Source organism: Ceratotherium simum, chromosome 11 (genome assembly GCF_057802395.1).
Source record: "Ceratotherium simum simum isolate JZ-2026a chromosome 11, ASM5780239v1, whole genome shotgun sequence".
Classification (NCBI taxonomy): Eukaryota; Metazoa; Chordata; class Mammalia; order Perissodactyla; family Rhinocerotidae; genus Ceratotherium; species Ceratotherium simum.
The window spans coordinates 71,686,641-71,703,991 of NC_141910.1; the positions used below are offsets into that span (position 1 = coordinate 71,686,641).

The 17,351-nt window shown below is 44.1% G+C and overlaps 2 long non-coding RNA genes across 2 annotated transcripts in view; both read right to left on the bottom strand.

The window, feature by feature from the left end:
* LOC147916037 (uncharacterized) overlaps nucleotides 1–17,351 on the bottom strand; it is a 62,629-nt gene that overhangs the window by 34,481 nt on the left and 10,797 nt on the right. The window lies entirely within an intron of this gene.
* LOC147916038 (uncharacterized) lies at nucleotides 6,549–14,199 on the bottom strand. The gene is made up of 3 exons (XR_015553691.1): nucleotides 14,130–14,199; nucleotides 11,591–11,680; nucleotides 6,549–10,093 (listed from the first exon to the last, which is right to left on the bottom strand). It is a non-coding gene; the product is annotated as an uncharacterized LOC147916038 (long non-coding RNA).

Consider the following 17,351-nt stretch of genomic DNA (forward strand, 5'->3'; position numbering starts at 1 on the left):
TGATGTAGAAATTGTGCTCAGTTATAGAAAACAAAGAAAATGATAATGGTTGCATAAAAACAGGTGGCCTATCTCATTTTACCTGCTGACTAGCATTACATGATATAGGTTTTAAAACAACTTTTCACTTTACGAAATAGAAATTAGCTAAATAATGCATTAATCATAAATGCTTCTCAGTAAATACACGCAGCTTTGGATCTTCTGATCAGAGTGGCACTTCCTGGACCTGTGTGGTTGTGTGGGGCCATGTGACTAGTCTTAGCCAATGACTTGCAAGAAGACATAACATATGTAATTTCCGGGGAAGTGCATGTGGCGTTTCCCTCTGCCATAGTAACCAGCGATGCTTCAAATGGTGGCCTGGGCCCTGGAGGGATGTGTGGAATAGAGGCCTGGGCTGATGTGATGGTTGGGGATATGAGCAAGAATTAACCTTGTTGTTTTCAGCCACTGAAAATTCAGGGGTCTTTTTTGTTTGTTTTTTTGTCATCACAGCATCACTTACTTCAACCTGACTGATTTGGTAACTTTCCTGAGTAGAAGAAACTTAGAAGGCCCAACTACATTGGTTATTCCTGAAAACCCTGTGTTACAAACTTGAAAACTAACACCTAAAAGAAATTGAGAGTTGCTTCTTTCGCTTCATTTCACCTGATATTTTAGAAAAAATAATATAAAAATTTGAAATAAACTTAAATAAAAATAGTATGCTTTAAAAATTGCTGTCATCTTTCTACAAGAAGAAGAAAAAAAAATCTCTGGCAATGCTGATTCAGGTAATATGGTAAATACTGTATCAAAAGAAATGCAATTCCTGCTGCCACTTTTTCACTTGTGCAATGATTTATTCATGGTACAGCCCCTGCTCCTCTCCTGGATGATGTCAAGTTTTCTCATACGCTACATATGAGGGGAAGGCAGTAATATGATCCCGCGTTCAGTTACCGCCATCTCACTTCAGTGTGTTCTTCCGTCCCCTCAGTATATACAAACTGTCCCCGAAGACATTCCAGCTGTCACTGCAGAGACGTCATCTTTGGGGGAACACCGCAGTGCAAGTGGCAGAAAGGGTGGCTTCCTGACACTGGCTCGAGCTGTCATCCAGTTTTTATGTCTTAAACCACTTCCTGGATATGACAAGCATAACTATATGATATCATCCACACATGACTCATTGCTGCAGAGCAGACTTTTCTAACTTCTCCAACCTAGAAACTGTTCACGGAAAATACCAGCTCTATGGCAAGCAAGGAAGCACTTGTATGGCAGACTTCTCTTGTGCGTATTCTAGGTGCAGCCTCCCCACACTGCTTCATCTCGCAACAGTTCCTTTTGGTTTTCTGAAAATGTGACAATGTCTCCGACCCACGAATGCTTTGTCTCCCAACGTTCTTAGCAGAATTATGGATGTATTCCCTAGGTACATAGTAACTGGGATTTCTGTGGGATTTGGGAGAAGGAGGAGATGCACAGTTGGACATGCTGAACAGGAAGCATGCCATTTTTAATGCAAATGACATATAAACTAGTAAGCATACTGTATTAGTTTGCTGGGGCTGTCAGAACAAAGTAACACAAAGTGGGGGCTTACAACAGAAATTTATCGTCTCACAGCCCTGGAGGTCAGGAGTCCGAGATTAAGGTGTCAGCAGAGTTGGTTCCTTCCCAGGACGGTGAGGGAGGACTTGTAGCTACGGGTGGTTTTCTAGTAATCTTTGGTGTTCCTTGGCTTATAGATGCTTCACCCCAACCTCTGTCTTTGTCTTCACATCGTATTCTTCTGTGTGTGTGTCTGTGTCCAAGTTTCCCCTTTTACTGGGACACCAGTCATATTGGAGTAGGGATTCACCCTATTCCAGTATGACCTTATCTTAGCTAATTACAACTGCAATGACCCTATTTCAAAATAAGGTCATATTCTGAGGTACTTCAGTTAGGATTTCAAAGTATGACTTTTGAGGGGGATGCAATCCAACTTGTAATACATACCAATTGCTTACACCAGAAAATTATGATTTGTGTCACGTTTATATGGGTTTTCTACATCTGTATGTCATCTACATAGGTCAGCTTTAGTAGGAAAATGATAAACTTTACTCTTTTCCAATTTCTTTTTCTTTTCATCCCCCGAGGTCAAGGTCTGATTATAGAATGAATCTTAACTCTTCCCAGAGGGGCACCTTCACGACAGTGATTAAGGAAGAGTGAGTCCACGGGCAGACCTCTCGGGAACAGGAAACGGTGTTAATAAGGAGGGTGAGGAAACGGAATACATGCAACAGTGGGGTCAGCCACAGCACCAATGACAGAAGCAAAGTCAAGCCTGTAACACACACATCCTTGCAAACTCGCTGGCAGGAAGCAGGGTAATGAGCGCAGGATTTGCTAAGACAAACTGGGCCTGAGGCCCGGCACTGACGCCCACACTCGGCGCTGTCTTGGAAACTTGCGTGAACCTTTCTGAGTATCTGGAAAAGAGGGATGCTGATTCTAGCCCTTTTTATCTCACAGGTGTGTTTTATTAAAAATAAAATAACAAATGGGTAAATGCTCATAAGCCATAGCGTATGACACAAGTGTCTCCTCATCCAACCTCAGGGAAAGGACCAAAACTCACTGATTCTGTCTCTTGCATTTAGCGCTCATTCAGGTGTTCAGATGGTGAAAATACATGAATCAATATTTTTCAAATAATTACTAAAGTAGTTTTAGGGACGAGATTTATATGTCTATTGGTTTCTTTGCCTATGACAATTTCTACTTTCTGCAAGTCTACATCTGTGTGTATATTGCATGTGATTCCTCTTCTGTCATCACCTTCTTTGGTACATAAATGGATATAGATTTGCATGTAGATATAGATGTATTTCTGAATGGAGGCTGCATCAGTAAGCTGTTGTTGCATAAGGACCACTCTAAAACTTGGTGGCCTCAGACACCCACCATCCACTTAGCTTGTGATTGAATGGGTCAGCAGTTCAGTGTGGGCTCAGCCGGATGAGGCTTCTCTGCTGGGCTCCTTCACAGGTCTAGAGTCGGTTGTGGGTCAGCTATGAGTCAGCTCCGATAATCCTGGCTGGGCTCTCCCATCTGTCTGGGACCTCAGCCGGGACAATTGGGCTGGCTGACATTGGTGTGTGTGCTCTCTTCCCCTCAGCAGCTCCTGGCTTACTCATGTGGAGACTGGGTAGGGCCCCAAGAGGGCAAGCAGAAACACACAGGGCCTCCTGAGGCCCGGCTGGGACCCTGCGAGCATCATTTCCAGGTAAAGTTCACTCCATCTCTTGGAGGCAGGAGTTGCCACATCACATACAAAGGGCCTCATACAGAGAGGGCAAGCCATCCCCAGAGGCATTGACCGGGTCCCTGACTCCACTACCTCGCCACAGCCTCACTCTCCAATGCACCTAAATGTACAACTGCCCACGTCCTTCTCCTCAGGGAGATCGAGGGAGCACTGGGTGCTGGAGCAGAGCGAGGCTGCCTAATCCTCAGAGGGGACCCGGGTGTCTTCCAACGGCTGGATCTGCTTGACAGACTTGGAGCCTTTAGAAGACTAGTTGAGCTCACAAGCTTCAAGTCACCCATTCTTAGTCATAGGGCAGAAACATAATCATATCGTTGAATATTTAGCATGCATTTTATCAATTTGAGGACAGTGTTCAGAAATTATTGCAATGTTATATAATTATTGGTTTATGTGTATAATAGTGTGTATGTATGTACAGATACATCTCTTTTAGCTCTCTTTTAGCTGACATTGTTGGGAATAAGGATTTCCACATCAGCGAATTTTCCAGCAACTTGAGATTACCCTTTTAGTGTTAAGTAGTTTAAATATAAGTGAAACTATTTTGGATTGAGAACTTCCTAAGATACATAAATCATTTCCCTGTTTTCTTAATCAGAGTACAGAGCTATACATGTTTCTCACTAGTGAGATTGGGCACTCTGGGCTGTGATGATCCTAAATGATTCATCTTCATATTCCCATAGTCCGGCTAGTGTCTCACACGTCGTGAGGGCTGAAGCGAGACTTTCGGAATTGAGATGAATTGAGTGTTGGATATAAATATAAACTCATATTAGCAAGTTAGCTTTATCATGTAACATCAGCTATCCATGGTGCTGTGTACAATAAAGTGACTCCTTTGGAGGGACTCCAGGGGTGTGGGACAACTTGGACTCACACTAAATGGTTCTGAGTAGCTATCCTTGCTCAGTTCCTATGTCTACCTTTGACGGTTCTTCCATCTCCTTCCTCAATACCTTGTTTTTTGGTGTATCTCCCTTAACAGCCACAGCCTCCTCCTGATTTGTTATTTCTAGGCTGGAGAACATCCTTGCTCTTCCTCATATATCAGATGCACTTTCAGCTCAGGGCCTTTGCACTTACCGTACCCTCTCCCTGGCTCTCCTGTCAACTACCTTCCTGGCTTGGACCCACCCTCCACTCAGGTCTCTGTTCCAGTGTCACCTAGACAAAGTGACATTCCCTGACCGTCCTGTAGCCTATATCAAAGCTCATCCTCCCTCACACAAACCCTCTCTATACCCCTACCCCACCGAAATTTTCTCCACCTATTAATATTCATTTATTTTTTTATCTAGTGTCTCCTCCACTCATTCCCTGAGAAGAGGCACTTTGTCTGTTTTGCTCACTGTTCTTTCCCAGAACCTAGTTCAGAGTTGTCACATGGAGGCCCTCGGTAAAATGTGTCGGCTGAAGGAGACAAGTATGATTGTGAGACACTTCCCAAGATGAGAGTCAATGTTGGTGAGAACTGAGGAAGTCGTCCATAAGTCATGTTCACGAGGGACGGACTTTGCACTACCTGTTTCAACTAGTCAGAGGCCTCAGCCTGTAGGGAGAGAACCTCGAAGTCCTCTCCCCAGGTTCCTTGTTGGGCTACAGGAGCTGAGGGTACAGAAGTAACTCCCAGAGGAGGGGAGTGTTAGTGAACGCCATTATCAGTGGAAAGCCACCTTCCCGTCTGAGTGTGTTCTGTTGTATACAAGCACTTCAGTTCCTAGAAACACTGAAAAACACGTGTTCTTGACTAAAAGGTGTGCAGCTGGGGCCGGCCCTGTGGCTTGGCGGTTAAGTGCGCGCGCTCCGATACTGGTGGCCCGGGTTCGGATCCCGGGCACGCACCGACGCACCGCTTGTCCAGCCATGCTGAGGTGGCATCCCACATACAGCAACTAGAAGGCTGTGCAACTATGACATACAACTATCTATTGTGGTTTTGGGGAGAAAAAGGGGAAAAAAAAGGAGGAGGATTGGCAATAGACGTTAGCTCAGAGCCGGTCTTCCTCAGCAAAAAGAGGAGGGTTGACATGGATGTTAGCTCAGGGCTGATCTTCCTCACAGGAAAAAAAAAAAAAAAGGTATGCAGCCAATTATTTCCTGTGTCTGCAAAGCTCTAATTCATGGTTTCTGATTTCTTGCGCACTGTTGTCTGTCTAGGACTATATCATATACATATACATATACATATATTACATAGAGCAGCGTGGAGGCCTTTGGTGTGGCGTTCAGAGCCAGCACCCAGAAACCGATGGTCATGGCCCTGGTGCCCAACAGGCTTTTCTCAAGGTAATCACAGATTCACACACGGTGGCTTTTCTCAGCACCTGCTTCTTACAGAGGAGACAGCAAAGACTCAGAGGCGTACAGGGTCTTCTTAGGAGGCTGCTGGGGGCAGAATGAGGATTCGAAACACATTTTGACAAATGTGGAGTCCATCCCCCTCTGGAGGACCCCTTCCAAGCACCTAGATGGAGTGAAGCCCTCCTGTCACACCTGTGCCCCCTCCAGTGTTCTCACCATTAATGTAACTCAGAAATTATTTTTGGAGCACATAGTGAAAACCTGCTTTCCCCAAACAAACTGCACATTTCACCCAACCTTTTTTATTGCTGTTTTCCTGCTGATTTTGTTAGTGAACTAAATAAATGACTTGATCAATTACACATTAAACAGAATGCATGGGGGTCAAGTACAGAAGTATGAGTGAGCGAAAGCAAGCCCCCCCATCATTGACACAGAGCACAGGTGCCTTCCAGAACTGGTGCATGCACACCTCGTACGATGAGCATCACAAACCATTCTTTTTTTTTTTTTTTTGTGAGGAAGATTAGCCCTGAGCTAACATCTGTTGCCAATCCTCCTCTTTTTGCTGAGAAAGACTGGCCCTGGACTAACATCCATGCCCATCTTCCTCTACTTTTACATATGGGACACCACCACAGCATGGCTTGATAAGCAGTGCGTAGGTCCATGCCCGGGATCCAAACCTGTAAACCCGGGGCTGCCAAAGCGGAGCTTGAAAACTTAACCACTGTGCCACCCGGCTAGACCCAACACAAAACTATTCTGTCTGGTAGAATCCCACTGAGGAGATACATTCAAAAGATCTGTCTGTAAAAACTACATACCATGCCTAGCAATAAGGGAAAGGTTAATTAAATCATAGTGAAAACATATTATGTTAATCTTTTGAAATTAATCTTGAAAATATTATTAATATCAAAAGCCTACTCTACAATATTAGAAGAATAAAAGCAAGAGATGCAGAATAATATTTAGCATGCTGTGAATTTTGTAATACCATGTATACGTGTGTGAGTGTGTGTATGCACTTGTGTGTGTACAGAGAGAGAGGACAGAATTATATCAATATTGACTAGTGGTTGATGCTGAGGGTGTAATTGTGTGTGCTTTTTATTTTCTATTTTATGATTTCCTGTATTCCAAAATCTCTCTAATGTACGGATACAAAAGATATCCAAATAAATTTGTTTCAATTCTTTTATTTTTTTAAATTTCACAGCACTGACAATGTTTCTCCAGGACTAATTTTTTTTTTTAGATTTTATTTTTTAGAGGAAGATTGGCCCTGTGCTAACATCTGTTACCAATCTTCCTCTTTTTCTTTTTTCCTCCCCAAAGTGCCAGTATATAGTTGTGTATCATAGTTGTAGAGTTGTAGCTCTTCTATGTGGGACGCCACCTCAGCACGGCTTGATGAGCAGTGAGTAGGTCCATGCCCAGCATCTGAACCGGCAAACACCGGGCAGCCGAAATGGAACACGCCAACTTAACTGCTACGCCACCAGGCTGGCCCCGTGTTTTAATTCTATTTCCCTCCTTTCAAGCCACTTCAAATAATAAGAGGGTTTCATGGGAGGTTTCTGGTGCTAGTTAAACTTGCCTAGACTATGCAGAAAGAAGAGCTCCCAAATTCTTTTTACAGATACAGATTAAAACTGATACAAAAGCTCTGCAAACGAGAGCATAAATTATATGTCTGTAATCACGTGTGTTTGTGTATGTGCACCTACACACAAAAACACATATATGTGATGTTTGTCTATTTGTCTTTTTTTATTTCTCCCAGCATCAAAATCCTCTTCCCATCTTTGGGAAATTCCCTACATGGAAATATTGCTGCCTCTCACTGTAGAAGCTAAAAAAGACCAAGACCAAGACACACGTGCCCAGACAACTAGATGCACCTATTCTGAACCTGGAATCAGAAATGTGGAGATATGCCCATGGTGGCAGTGATGTAGCATTTCTGGGGCAGTCACAGCTGTGGGAACAGTGGAAGTGTCCCACGTTGAATCCTGGCATAGACGAGGTGAGCTATGAGAAGCTGGTGTTTCCCTGAAGCAGCCAGGACGGCCCTGTTGGACAGTTTCAGCAGTGGAGTGTTTTTGGGTTTCCAGCCTGGGGAGTGGTTTTGGGCTTGGTGCTAGATGCTATTAGCCTTCTTTGGTTCTCTGTTTCCAAATCGGATTCTGCAGCCTTCTGGAAGTTTCATACATTTGTCTATTGCTATTCGTTGACTAGAGTGGATTTCTACTGCTTGTACCTAAGAGCCCCAGCTTCCTGGGGTATGTGCTACATGACAGTGCCTATCGTTCAGTACCAAACGCGACCTTGAAAAGCGCACGAGCTTATAGTTGAGAAAATATTAGACACACCATACACGAGGAACACTGGCTTAGACGCTAAAGAAATACATAACTTTCCATTTAGGAAGCCTGAGTCCATTAGTGAACTCCACTAATAGGTCAAGAAAAGTAATAGCTAGTAAATATTTTATTAGCATTTTTTGAATCTTGCTAATGGGAAAACCAACTATTTCAAAAGTAGCAAGAGTCACATTTGGCATCAGGCAATCCCTCAAAGCTTATTGCCTGCTGTTTCTTGTGATTTTTTTTTTTTTTTGGACTAATTAGAGTAGTTCAAATAGAATTATGTGGGCAACCATGAGTATTTTTATTTTTTTGTTGTAAACCATCATATTTTCTTACCCCATTATTTACCTACATTATGTATTGAGTACTAATTTTCTATCTATGGCGTAGTAAATTTATGGCTATGCTAATATGTTTATATTTTTCCATCTAGGAAATGAAATGAATGATTTTTACATGTTTTGTTTTTAAAACGTTAACTACAAAAATGCATTAAATATAATAATAAGACTCATTACATGGTATCTTTCATTCTGAAGACTATTAGAAGCCTTGACAAACTAAAAGAAAAATAACCAACATAAAAAGAAAAAAAAAATCAAAGCAAATAGAACTACCAGTGGTCACTGAAATAAAGCCATAGTTGCTTTCTTTCCTTAGCTGATTTTAAGTCTTACCTCTCGGGAAAAAAAAAAAAAATCAAGCTTAAGCTACTAAGAAAAATTACCAAATATTTTTCTTAATAATTAATATTATTTACTGATTCTGTATCAAGTAATATATTTTACATAGTTGAGAGTTTTCAAGAATGGAACTAGTTGGAAGTAGGAGAAAAGTCATTCTGGGTATTTAGGCTTTAATAATTTTTTTTTTTTTTTTTTTACTTATTTATTTTTTCCCCCAAAGCCCCAGTACATAGTTGTATGTCATAGCTGCACATGCTTCTAGTTGCTGTACGTGGGACGCGGCCTCAGCATGGCCGGAGAAGCGGTGCGTCAGTGCGCGCCCGGGATCCGAACCCGGGACGCCAGCAGCGGAGCACGCGCACTTAACCACTAAGCCACGGGGCCGGCCCGTAGGCTTTAGAAATATGATTGGAGGCCTGTATTAGTCAGGGCTCTCCAGAGAAACAGAACCAATAGGATAGAGAGACATATAAGAGATTTATCATGGGAATTGGCTCAGGAGATTATGGAGGCTGAGAATGCTACAATCCGCCAACTGCAGCTGGAGAACCAGGAAAGCTGGTGCTTTAATTCAGTCTGAAGCCGAAGGCCTGAGAACCAGAGAGAACTTGGGTGCAAGTCCCCAAGTCCAAAGGCCCAAGAACCAGGAGCTCCGACATCCGAGGGCAGAAGAGGAACATTCCAGCTCACGCAGTCAGACAGAGAGTGAATCCAAACTTCCTCCACATTTTTATTCTCTTGGAGCCCTCAAAGGATTGCACGATGCCCACCTGCAGTGGTGAGGATGCTCTTCTTTACTCAGTCTACTGATCCAAATGCTCATCTCTTCCAGAAACACCCTCACAGACATACTCAGAAATAATGTTTTACCAGCTCTCCGGGCATCCCTTAGCCCAGTCGAGTTGACATGAAAATTAACCGTCCCAGGGTCCACTCTGAGTTCCTTAATATTGTCTCTAAAAGTTCTTGATGGCTTTTCCTATAAAACAAAGTGCTGTGGCCCACAGTAGTCAGCGTAATTAACAATCACACCGCTGAAGGCATACATCCCTGGCAGTTCGGTAAGTCACTCAACAGCATCTCCTCTCAGACATAAAGCAAACCCCAACCCTCTTTTCCTAAGAGATTTATTCTGTGTAAATGAGAGGAGATATGGTATTTCCCAGTTCATTCATTCATTCCACAAAAGCTTGTTAAGAACTTAAAAGTCACAAGCCCAAAACAATACAGCAGCAGCAAAGAGTTTTCCAGAAGGAAGTAATGTCATCACAACAGCCAGATTATTGATTAGGGTCAGGGACTGGCACAGTGGCGAAGTAGACAGGCTCTCGACCTGAGAAGGTCTGGGTTTGGGTGCTGGTGCTGCCATTTGACGATCTGTGCTGCCTTGTGCCCACCAGGCTGCACGGCTTCCTCTGTAAAATCAAATAATATCAGTTTTGCAAAGATGGAGAAGTTTCAAAAAGAGGATAATGTTTGGCACATAGAAGGTATTTACTATATTGCAGCTATTATTGTTGTTGGCAAACCTGGCCCAAGACTCTGGGTGGCCTGAGACCGCGTTTCTAACTGTAAGATGCTATTACAGCAACCGCTGACATTTTTATCCCCTGCAGTCCTTATGGCTGGACTGAATGAATGTGGTTCAGTACTGCCAATGGTGATCAGATTATTCTGGTTTGCCCCAGATTATTCTGGGGCTTTCTGGGTTTTAGCCCTATAAGTCTCAGTCCCAGGAAGCCCCTCAGTCCCAGACAAACCAGGACACCAGGAATCATCTCAATTCTAAACTCAACCACATCAAAGCCATCACTCCTCCATTCTTCTTTAGTTGCTACCCTAGACATGTTTAGGTAAAGACAGTGTGATTATGTTATGTGGTCCCCAAAATACATTCTTAATAAGGAACTACTATTACAGATTCCTGGAAGGAGTCAAAGACCTTGGCTTACAATCTAGGTGAAGAAATAAGGCACAAATCTGAAATGAAATATCTAATATCTTACCATAAACGGTAAGTGGCATTCAAGGGAAGTGGCAGACTATGATTACAGCAAATTAGCAATGAGTTAAATAGCTAACAGCAATCTAAGAGAAAAGAGAGACGGCTAAGCCATCAGGAGCGGATGTACTGGAACACTCTTAACATCGGAATGCAAACCCCACCCGGACTGGCTGAACCAAAGGCCAAGGCCGGGACTTACAGGCTCACCTGAGACTTCCACAGGTAAGGTGGCTTCAGGTTTGTTCGCCCTTGAGGCCTAACAACATCAACTCGTATTGGGTTTCTCTGCTTTGCCTCTTATGGCATCAGGTTTAGCTTCAGTCTGGCTTTCCCTTTGAGGGCAACATGAATGCAGCCACTCCAGGCTTCAAAACTTTCTATTACCAACCAGAAGGGGCGAGCAAGCCTCTTTCCTTGGCCTGAGTCAGACCATCTGCCCATCTCTGACCAATACTGTAGCAAGCAGTTGGTATTATATTGATAACTCTGGTAAGAGCCAAATCCCCGTCCCACAGGGTGGGGAGGGAAGGGCTGGGGTGGTGGTCAGAATTACCTAGTGGAGGGGGAAGGGTTTTGAGAATGTAATCACAGTGCCCACCACAGAGACCTTCACGGGAAAGATGGGATTGAGCATCTTGGGTAGTTCAACTGTCCATACTACAGAATCAAAGGATGACTTCTAATCCATATCCATGAGGAAGGTAGGGACAGAGGCAGACACCAAATCTGCAGAAGCCAGATTGCCTGGGTCCAACCCCAGCTCTATCATTTACTGGCTGTGAGAACTTCGGCAAATTACTGAGTTCTCACCTGCAAAGTGGGAACAGTAACAACCCCTGCTTCATCGGATGGCCGTGAAGATGGAATAAGCTATCTAGCGGGAACCCACAAGAATAGTGCCTCATACCCAGTAAGCGCTCCATCGTGATTAGCACTCTTGTTCTCAGGCCAGGCTCCTTTCCACAGTAACATCTCACCTGCAATTGTCAATGGAGCCCTGAAGAAATGCAGAAAGAAAAGGGGCAAAAATAAACAGGAAGTTACACATGCAAGGGGCAATAGATAGAGACTAGTATCACAGAATGAGAACTTCCCCAAAAGGTAAGTAAAAGCAAATCTAATTTGGGGAAATGGTTTGGGACCAAGTAAAAGAGGCCTTGAATGCCAGGTTAGGGAGTTGGGGCTTTACAAAAGGCCTGACTTATCATATATAGTGTTCCTTAGGTTGCTAAAGCGTGTCAAAAAGTATTTGGAAATACTTCCATGGTATTGACTACCTCTTAAAGGCAGACTTCCATAGTTTTAGGAGGCAGAGTGCTTTCACATTCTTTCCCTTACTCGAATAATAGGCCTCTGCTCTTACCTTCTGTGATGGGTCATTTTAGGTGTCAATTTGGCAGGGATCAAAGTGCTCAGATATTTGGCCAAACACTATTCCGGATGTTTCAGTAAGGATGTTTTGGATGAGAATAACATTTAAACCAGTGGACTTTGAGTAAGACAGATTGCTGTCCATCATAATGTGGGCAGGCCTCATCCAATCAATCGAAGGCCTTAAGAAAACAAAAAGACTGACCCCCCTCAAGCAAGGGGGAATTCTGCCAGCAGACTGTCTTCAGACTTCATCTGCAACGTCGGCTCTCCCTGAGCCTTCAGAGTGGAACTGCAACTCTTTCCGAACCTCCAGCCTGCTGGTCTACCCCACCAGATTTTTTTTTTTTTTTTTTTTTTTTTTTTTGTGCACCTGCCATGCCTCCACAATCATGTGAGCCAGTTCCTTTACTAAACCTCTGTCTTTCTATACACACATCCTACTGGTTCTGTTTCTCTGGAGAATCTTGACTATACGCCTTCTAATCGAGCTACCTTAAAAGAGTAATTCTGCAAATGGGATTCGATGGGAAGAGTGGTGGCCCCCATCAGTACTAAGATGCTTCCATGGCCTCCCTGTAGTTCTTTGAGGTGTCCTGTTTGTTACTCTCCCAGACCACTGTCTGGGCCAACTGTGCAACTTCTGCTGGCATAGGTTCCACATGGGCACCACCTCTAGCAAGCCAGTGGGTGATACTGGAAGGGCCCAGATTATGTCACTCATCTGGGTTTCTGTATAGCTTGAGTATAAGCTGTGTTTTCTGCACCAGGCCAATTTCTCAAATGCTTTCTATTTTACCAAGTTTCCCACTGACTTTGGACTTTTGATCTGTCCTTTGGTTCTTCTGAAGCCACTGCCCGCTCTTGCTCAGATCTAGTCTAGTCAATGGGCAGCAGCTTCCCATTGTAACTGCACCTGTGTCTTCCATTCCTCTTCCTATCTGAGGCATATAAACACCACTAGTCACTGTTAATTCGTCTCTCGTTAGCATGAGAAATCATTCTGATGTACAAACCATCTTCTCCTGTGCTTTCTGTCTCGTGTGTGCATCTGTATTGACATTCCAATTCTAAGAAGTCTTCCAACAACAATCTCTTGTCTTCAGGAGGTAATAATTCCCCTTAAATTACACAGGGGCTTGTTATTTTTTGATCTTTTGCCCGTAATCATGTGGGAAATATCCTTGTTTTATTCTGTTATCTCTAGCAGAACATCTCCATCTTTTGTTTTATTTTGTATGTTAAAGCATCTAATAGATGTCCATCCTCACGTGGATTTCTCCTTTTCTTCCCTCTCCTTTAGTACCCCGTTCCAGGGCTTCCTATCCTTGGAAGCCAGTTTTAATGCAAATTAATTTAAGCCAGCAGGCCTCAGAAAGCTTTGTAAGTGTTAATTAAGAAACAGAACACCCTTATGAAGCAAGGATTATGATCCTTACTTGACAGGTGGGGAAAAATCCAAACACACAAAGCTTGAGTGATATTAACACTTGGCCGTTATATGAAAACTGCCATCATTTTCATTGCCGTCCTTACGATATCAGTGGCATTGCCACTGTGCTATTGCCCCACTTTTCAGGTGAGAAAATGGACTGAGAGGTTGTCAGTATCAGAACTATGCTAAATATTCAGAATTGCTCATTATTCACAGGCCTATAAGGTTTCCAATTTTTCTTTATTTTCTCAACTCCTCCCCGTCTCCCACCACCATGGCAATGTCACTCAATGAGCAAGCAATGGAAAAATTAAAATATAGATTTAATTTGGTTTGATTTATACCAACTCTCAGACTGCCTCTGTGAAATATGGATTTCAAGTCTGACGGTGGGGGCAGGCAAGAATCACAGAAAGAGGGAGGAGACATAAAGAGGTTTACAAACCAATGATCCAACTCAAAAGACAAGCGTCCCGTGCCAGAACAAAACCAAGGATTCAACCGGCAAGTATTTCCTGGTCCCCTAGGCTGTACCCCACTATCCCCCCGGCTGTGGCTCCATGGAGAGTGAACAGCTTGCAGTTCTGGGGCATGTTCATGGTTTCCAACTCCCCACACGGGCGCTGCCTACAAAGCCCACCTCTGTTTTCCTCCTTCCAGGTGAGCTCCAGGACCCTCATGTCATCTTCCTCGCCTTCCCGATCCAGGCCCTGCGCTCACCTCAGCCACAGCTCTCGGTGTGTGGTGAACATGGCAGGCGGCTTCTTGCTCAGCTGACCACGAAGACCCTGAAGGTGAGCATCATCTTGCAGCTGTGTGCTCAACACTCAACACTCCATAAAATTTCACAGAAGAAGCATGGCCACAGAAAAGAGGCAGAAAGACAGGGTGTGTTTATTAATGGAAATCTTACTACTTGACCCTGAGACGCTGAATTTTGGCAAAACGATTTTTGTCTTTTGTGATTCTCTCACTGATTTAGGGCCATGGGTCTCAGAAGCTGGCCTGTGGCCCAAGAGCCTCAGAATCAGCTGGACACAGTGATAAAAACATAGATTCTGGGTCTCATTCCAAACACACTGAATCAGTATTTTGGGAAATGGGCCCAGAAGTCTGTATTTTTGATTGTGTGATTTTGATGTTTGTTTGGTTAGTTTGGAAAGCAGATTCGTGTTTCAGGAAATGTTCCGGTATCTATATTAAAGCTAAAATATGTTTATGTTTTCTCAGTTAAAGAAGTTTGTCAACTGAAATGGCAATATAAAAAAAATTCTCTTTCAAAAAATTATATCAAACCTGATTTTGAGAATTTGCTGGCCTGAAAAATAATTGCTTCTGTTCTCTCCCTTTATGAAGTATGACACAGCAGTTCTCTCTTGGAGCAGAGTAAGCAGGGCCTTCAAAACCACAGACTGGCCCCCAAACAACAAAACAAAACATGGGGCCAATGGCCATTTGGTTTGGCCCTGGGGGTTTGAGTGTCCTGAATGGGAACAACTTCTGTTAGGGCTCGCCTTTCTCTGCTTCCACAGGCCATGCGGCATCTGGCTGTCTTACCCTCGCCCTCATTTACATCACCTGCTGGCTCTGAGAGCAGGAGTTTATACGCACGCCTCCAAACCACACTCTGAGTGTAAAGAATTAGTAGCTGTTTGTATTATTTGTTAGACCTAAAAGGAACCTCAAATATGATCTAGTTCAACCACCAATTTATGCACGAAAAAACAGAGAATCAGGGGGCCGGCGCAGTGGCGTAGTGGTTGAGTTCAGTGTGCTCCACTTAGGCGGCCTGGGGTTAGCGGGTTTGGATCCCAGGCATGGACCTACACCACTCCTCAAGCCATACTGTGGCGGTGTCCCACATACAAAATAGAGGAAGAGGGGCACAGACGTTAGCTCAGGTCCAGTCTTCCTCAAGCAGAAAGAGGAGGATTGGCAAGAGACGTTAGCTCAGGGCCAATCTTTCTCACCAAAAAACAAACAAACAAACAAAAAAACAGAGAATCAGAGAGGCAAAGTAAGTTACTTAATATCACACAGCTGACCTGGGGACTCAACAGAGTTGGAAGACACCCCTCTGCTTCTTCACCCGCCGTCCTTGACAATATAGCATATCATCTCTTCTCTACTCCGGAACAGAGGCCTCTAATCTTGTCTCATCATGCAATTCTAGCCATTAAAATTTTTGAGCAGGCACTCCCAATACATGCATTATTTTTAAAATTATATACATGTATTACTGTTAACCCAATCCTTAAATGTTAATAAAGGATAATCTCTTCATTCTTGTACCCTAGAAAATAAATATAAATGAAGCATGACTCCTTTTTCCCATCCTCCCTCAGAGGATCCCGCACGATTCCGAGGATGCTGCTAGCTCTTTTGGAGACCGCTGCACCAGAACACGACTTCTTGGTGCCGCCGGGCAGTGCTTTACGAGGGCTCTCACAAAGATTGTCTAACTAGTAATTGCTAGCATGCTACAGTTTGGAGACCACTGAATTATTTTAAAAATCACAATGTATCAAAAATCATTTCTAACTCCCACCCTTTTCCATCCTATGGGCATCTTTGATGGATGCAATGCCCAGAGCTGTCTTTGACCCATAGGTTGGCTACAGAGCAATGCAAAGTGACCAGCCATTCCCATATGGCCTTGCTGGCTGGGGTAATTACTACAGTAATTGTGAGATTTTGTCTCACTATTTAAATTACTTCTCTGCTGTGTTTTTAAGAGGTCTCATCTATTAAACACGTGAATGACGTCTTTCAAGTGTGTCACAGCAGGAAACTGTGGCTGAAAACCCTGCTCCAGAAGCCATCTCCTGTCACATCAGTAAAGTGCCATAATTCATCTTCTTCTCCTAAGAGGAGGGACAACACTGGAGAGAAAGTCATGGACGCCAAGCTCCTTCTGCTGGTGATTTCTTCTTGAGAACTGAACAGCTCAGGCTTCTGCCCTGACACTCTGCTTAGTCACCATGGGGCCTCTTCCTGACTCTCAAGGATTTGCCACTCAATGCTCCTCCCAGACGTCTGCCCAGGACCCAGGACAAGAGCTTTCTGATTCTGCTTTCACTTCCGACTTGTTCATTCAGTGCACATTTCAGGATCTCCCACCAGGCTTCTGGGCCAGGCTCCGGGGACGCAGGGCTCGAAAGGCAGATGGTCCCTGCCCTCACACGCTGATGGCCCAGACGACAATATCTTTGATTTCCTGAGTTTTTTTGTGAGCCAAGGATCTCCTCTCCTCCTCACAACAGCTTACGCTGGAGCTCCCAGGTCACGCCCAGATGACCTGGGAGCACAGCGTGGTTAAGCAACTTCTCCAGGGATACGAGACAGAAAGCAGCAGAGCTGAGACTGGAAAGCAGGTTATCCAGACACAGAGCTTGGGCTCCTAGGGCTGTGCCTGGGCTCTTCTGCTCCTGACTCTGCCCTTGTGGGGACAACACAGGGAACTTCCCTTCCAGACGGGACAAACGTGGCGAGAGAGGAGGCCCTGTGGACACTCAGGCCAGGCCCACAGGCATTAACTGGGATCATCCCAGGCGAACTCTTCACTTCAAGGACATTTCTCTACAGTTGTTTTTTCCAATGACTAAAATATTAAATGTCACAAAGAAAGTGCTCATGATCTTCTCTCTCAAGCAGCCTCCTCCTCTGCTTCTCCATGCCCATCAGTGTCACATCAACCAAGTGAAAAATCAGATTTACAGACTCTACTGTTCCTTTCTCCTGACTCTCCTTTCTTTTCCTTGATCGAAACACAGGGAGATTCCTTTTCCTCTCTCTCATTTGGTATTCATCCTCCTGCCCCCTGGCCCTCCGTGGTCACCCTCACTAGGTCAGCTGCTCTCAC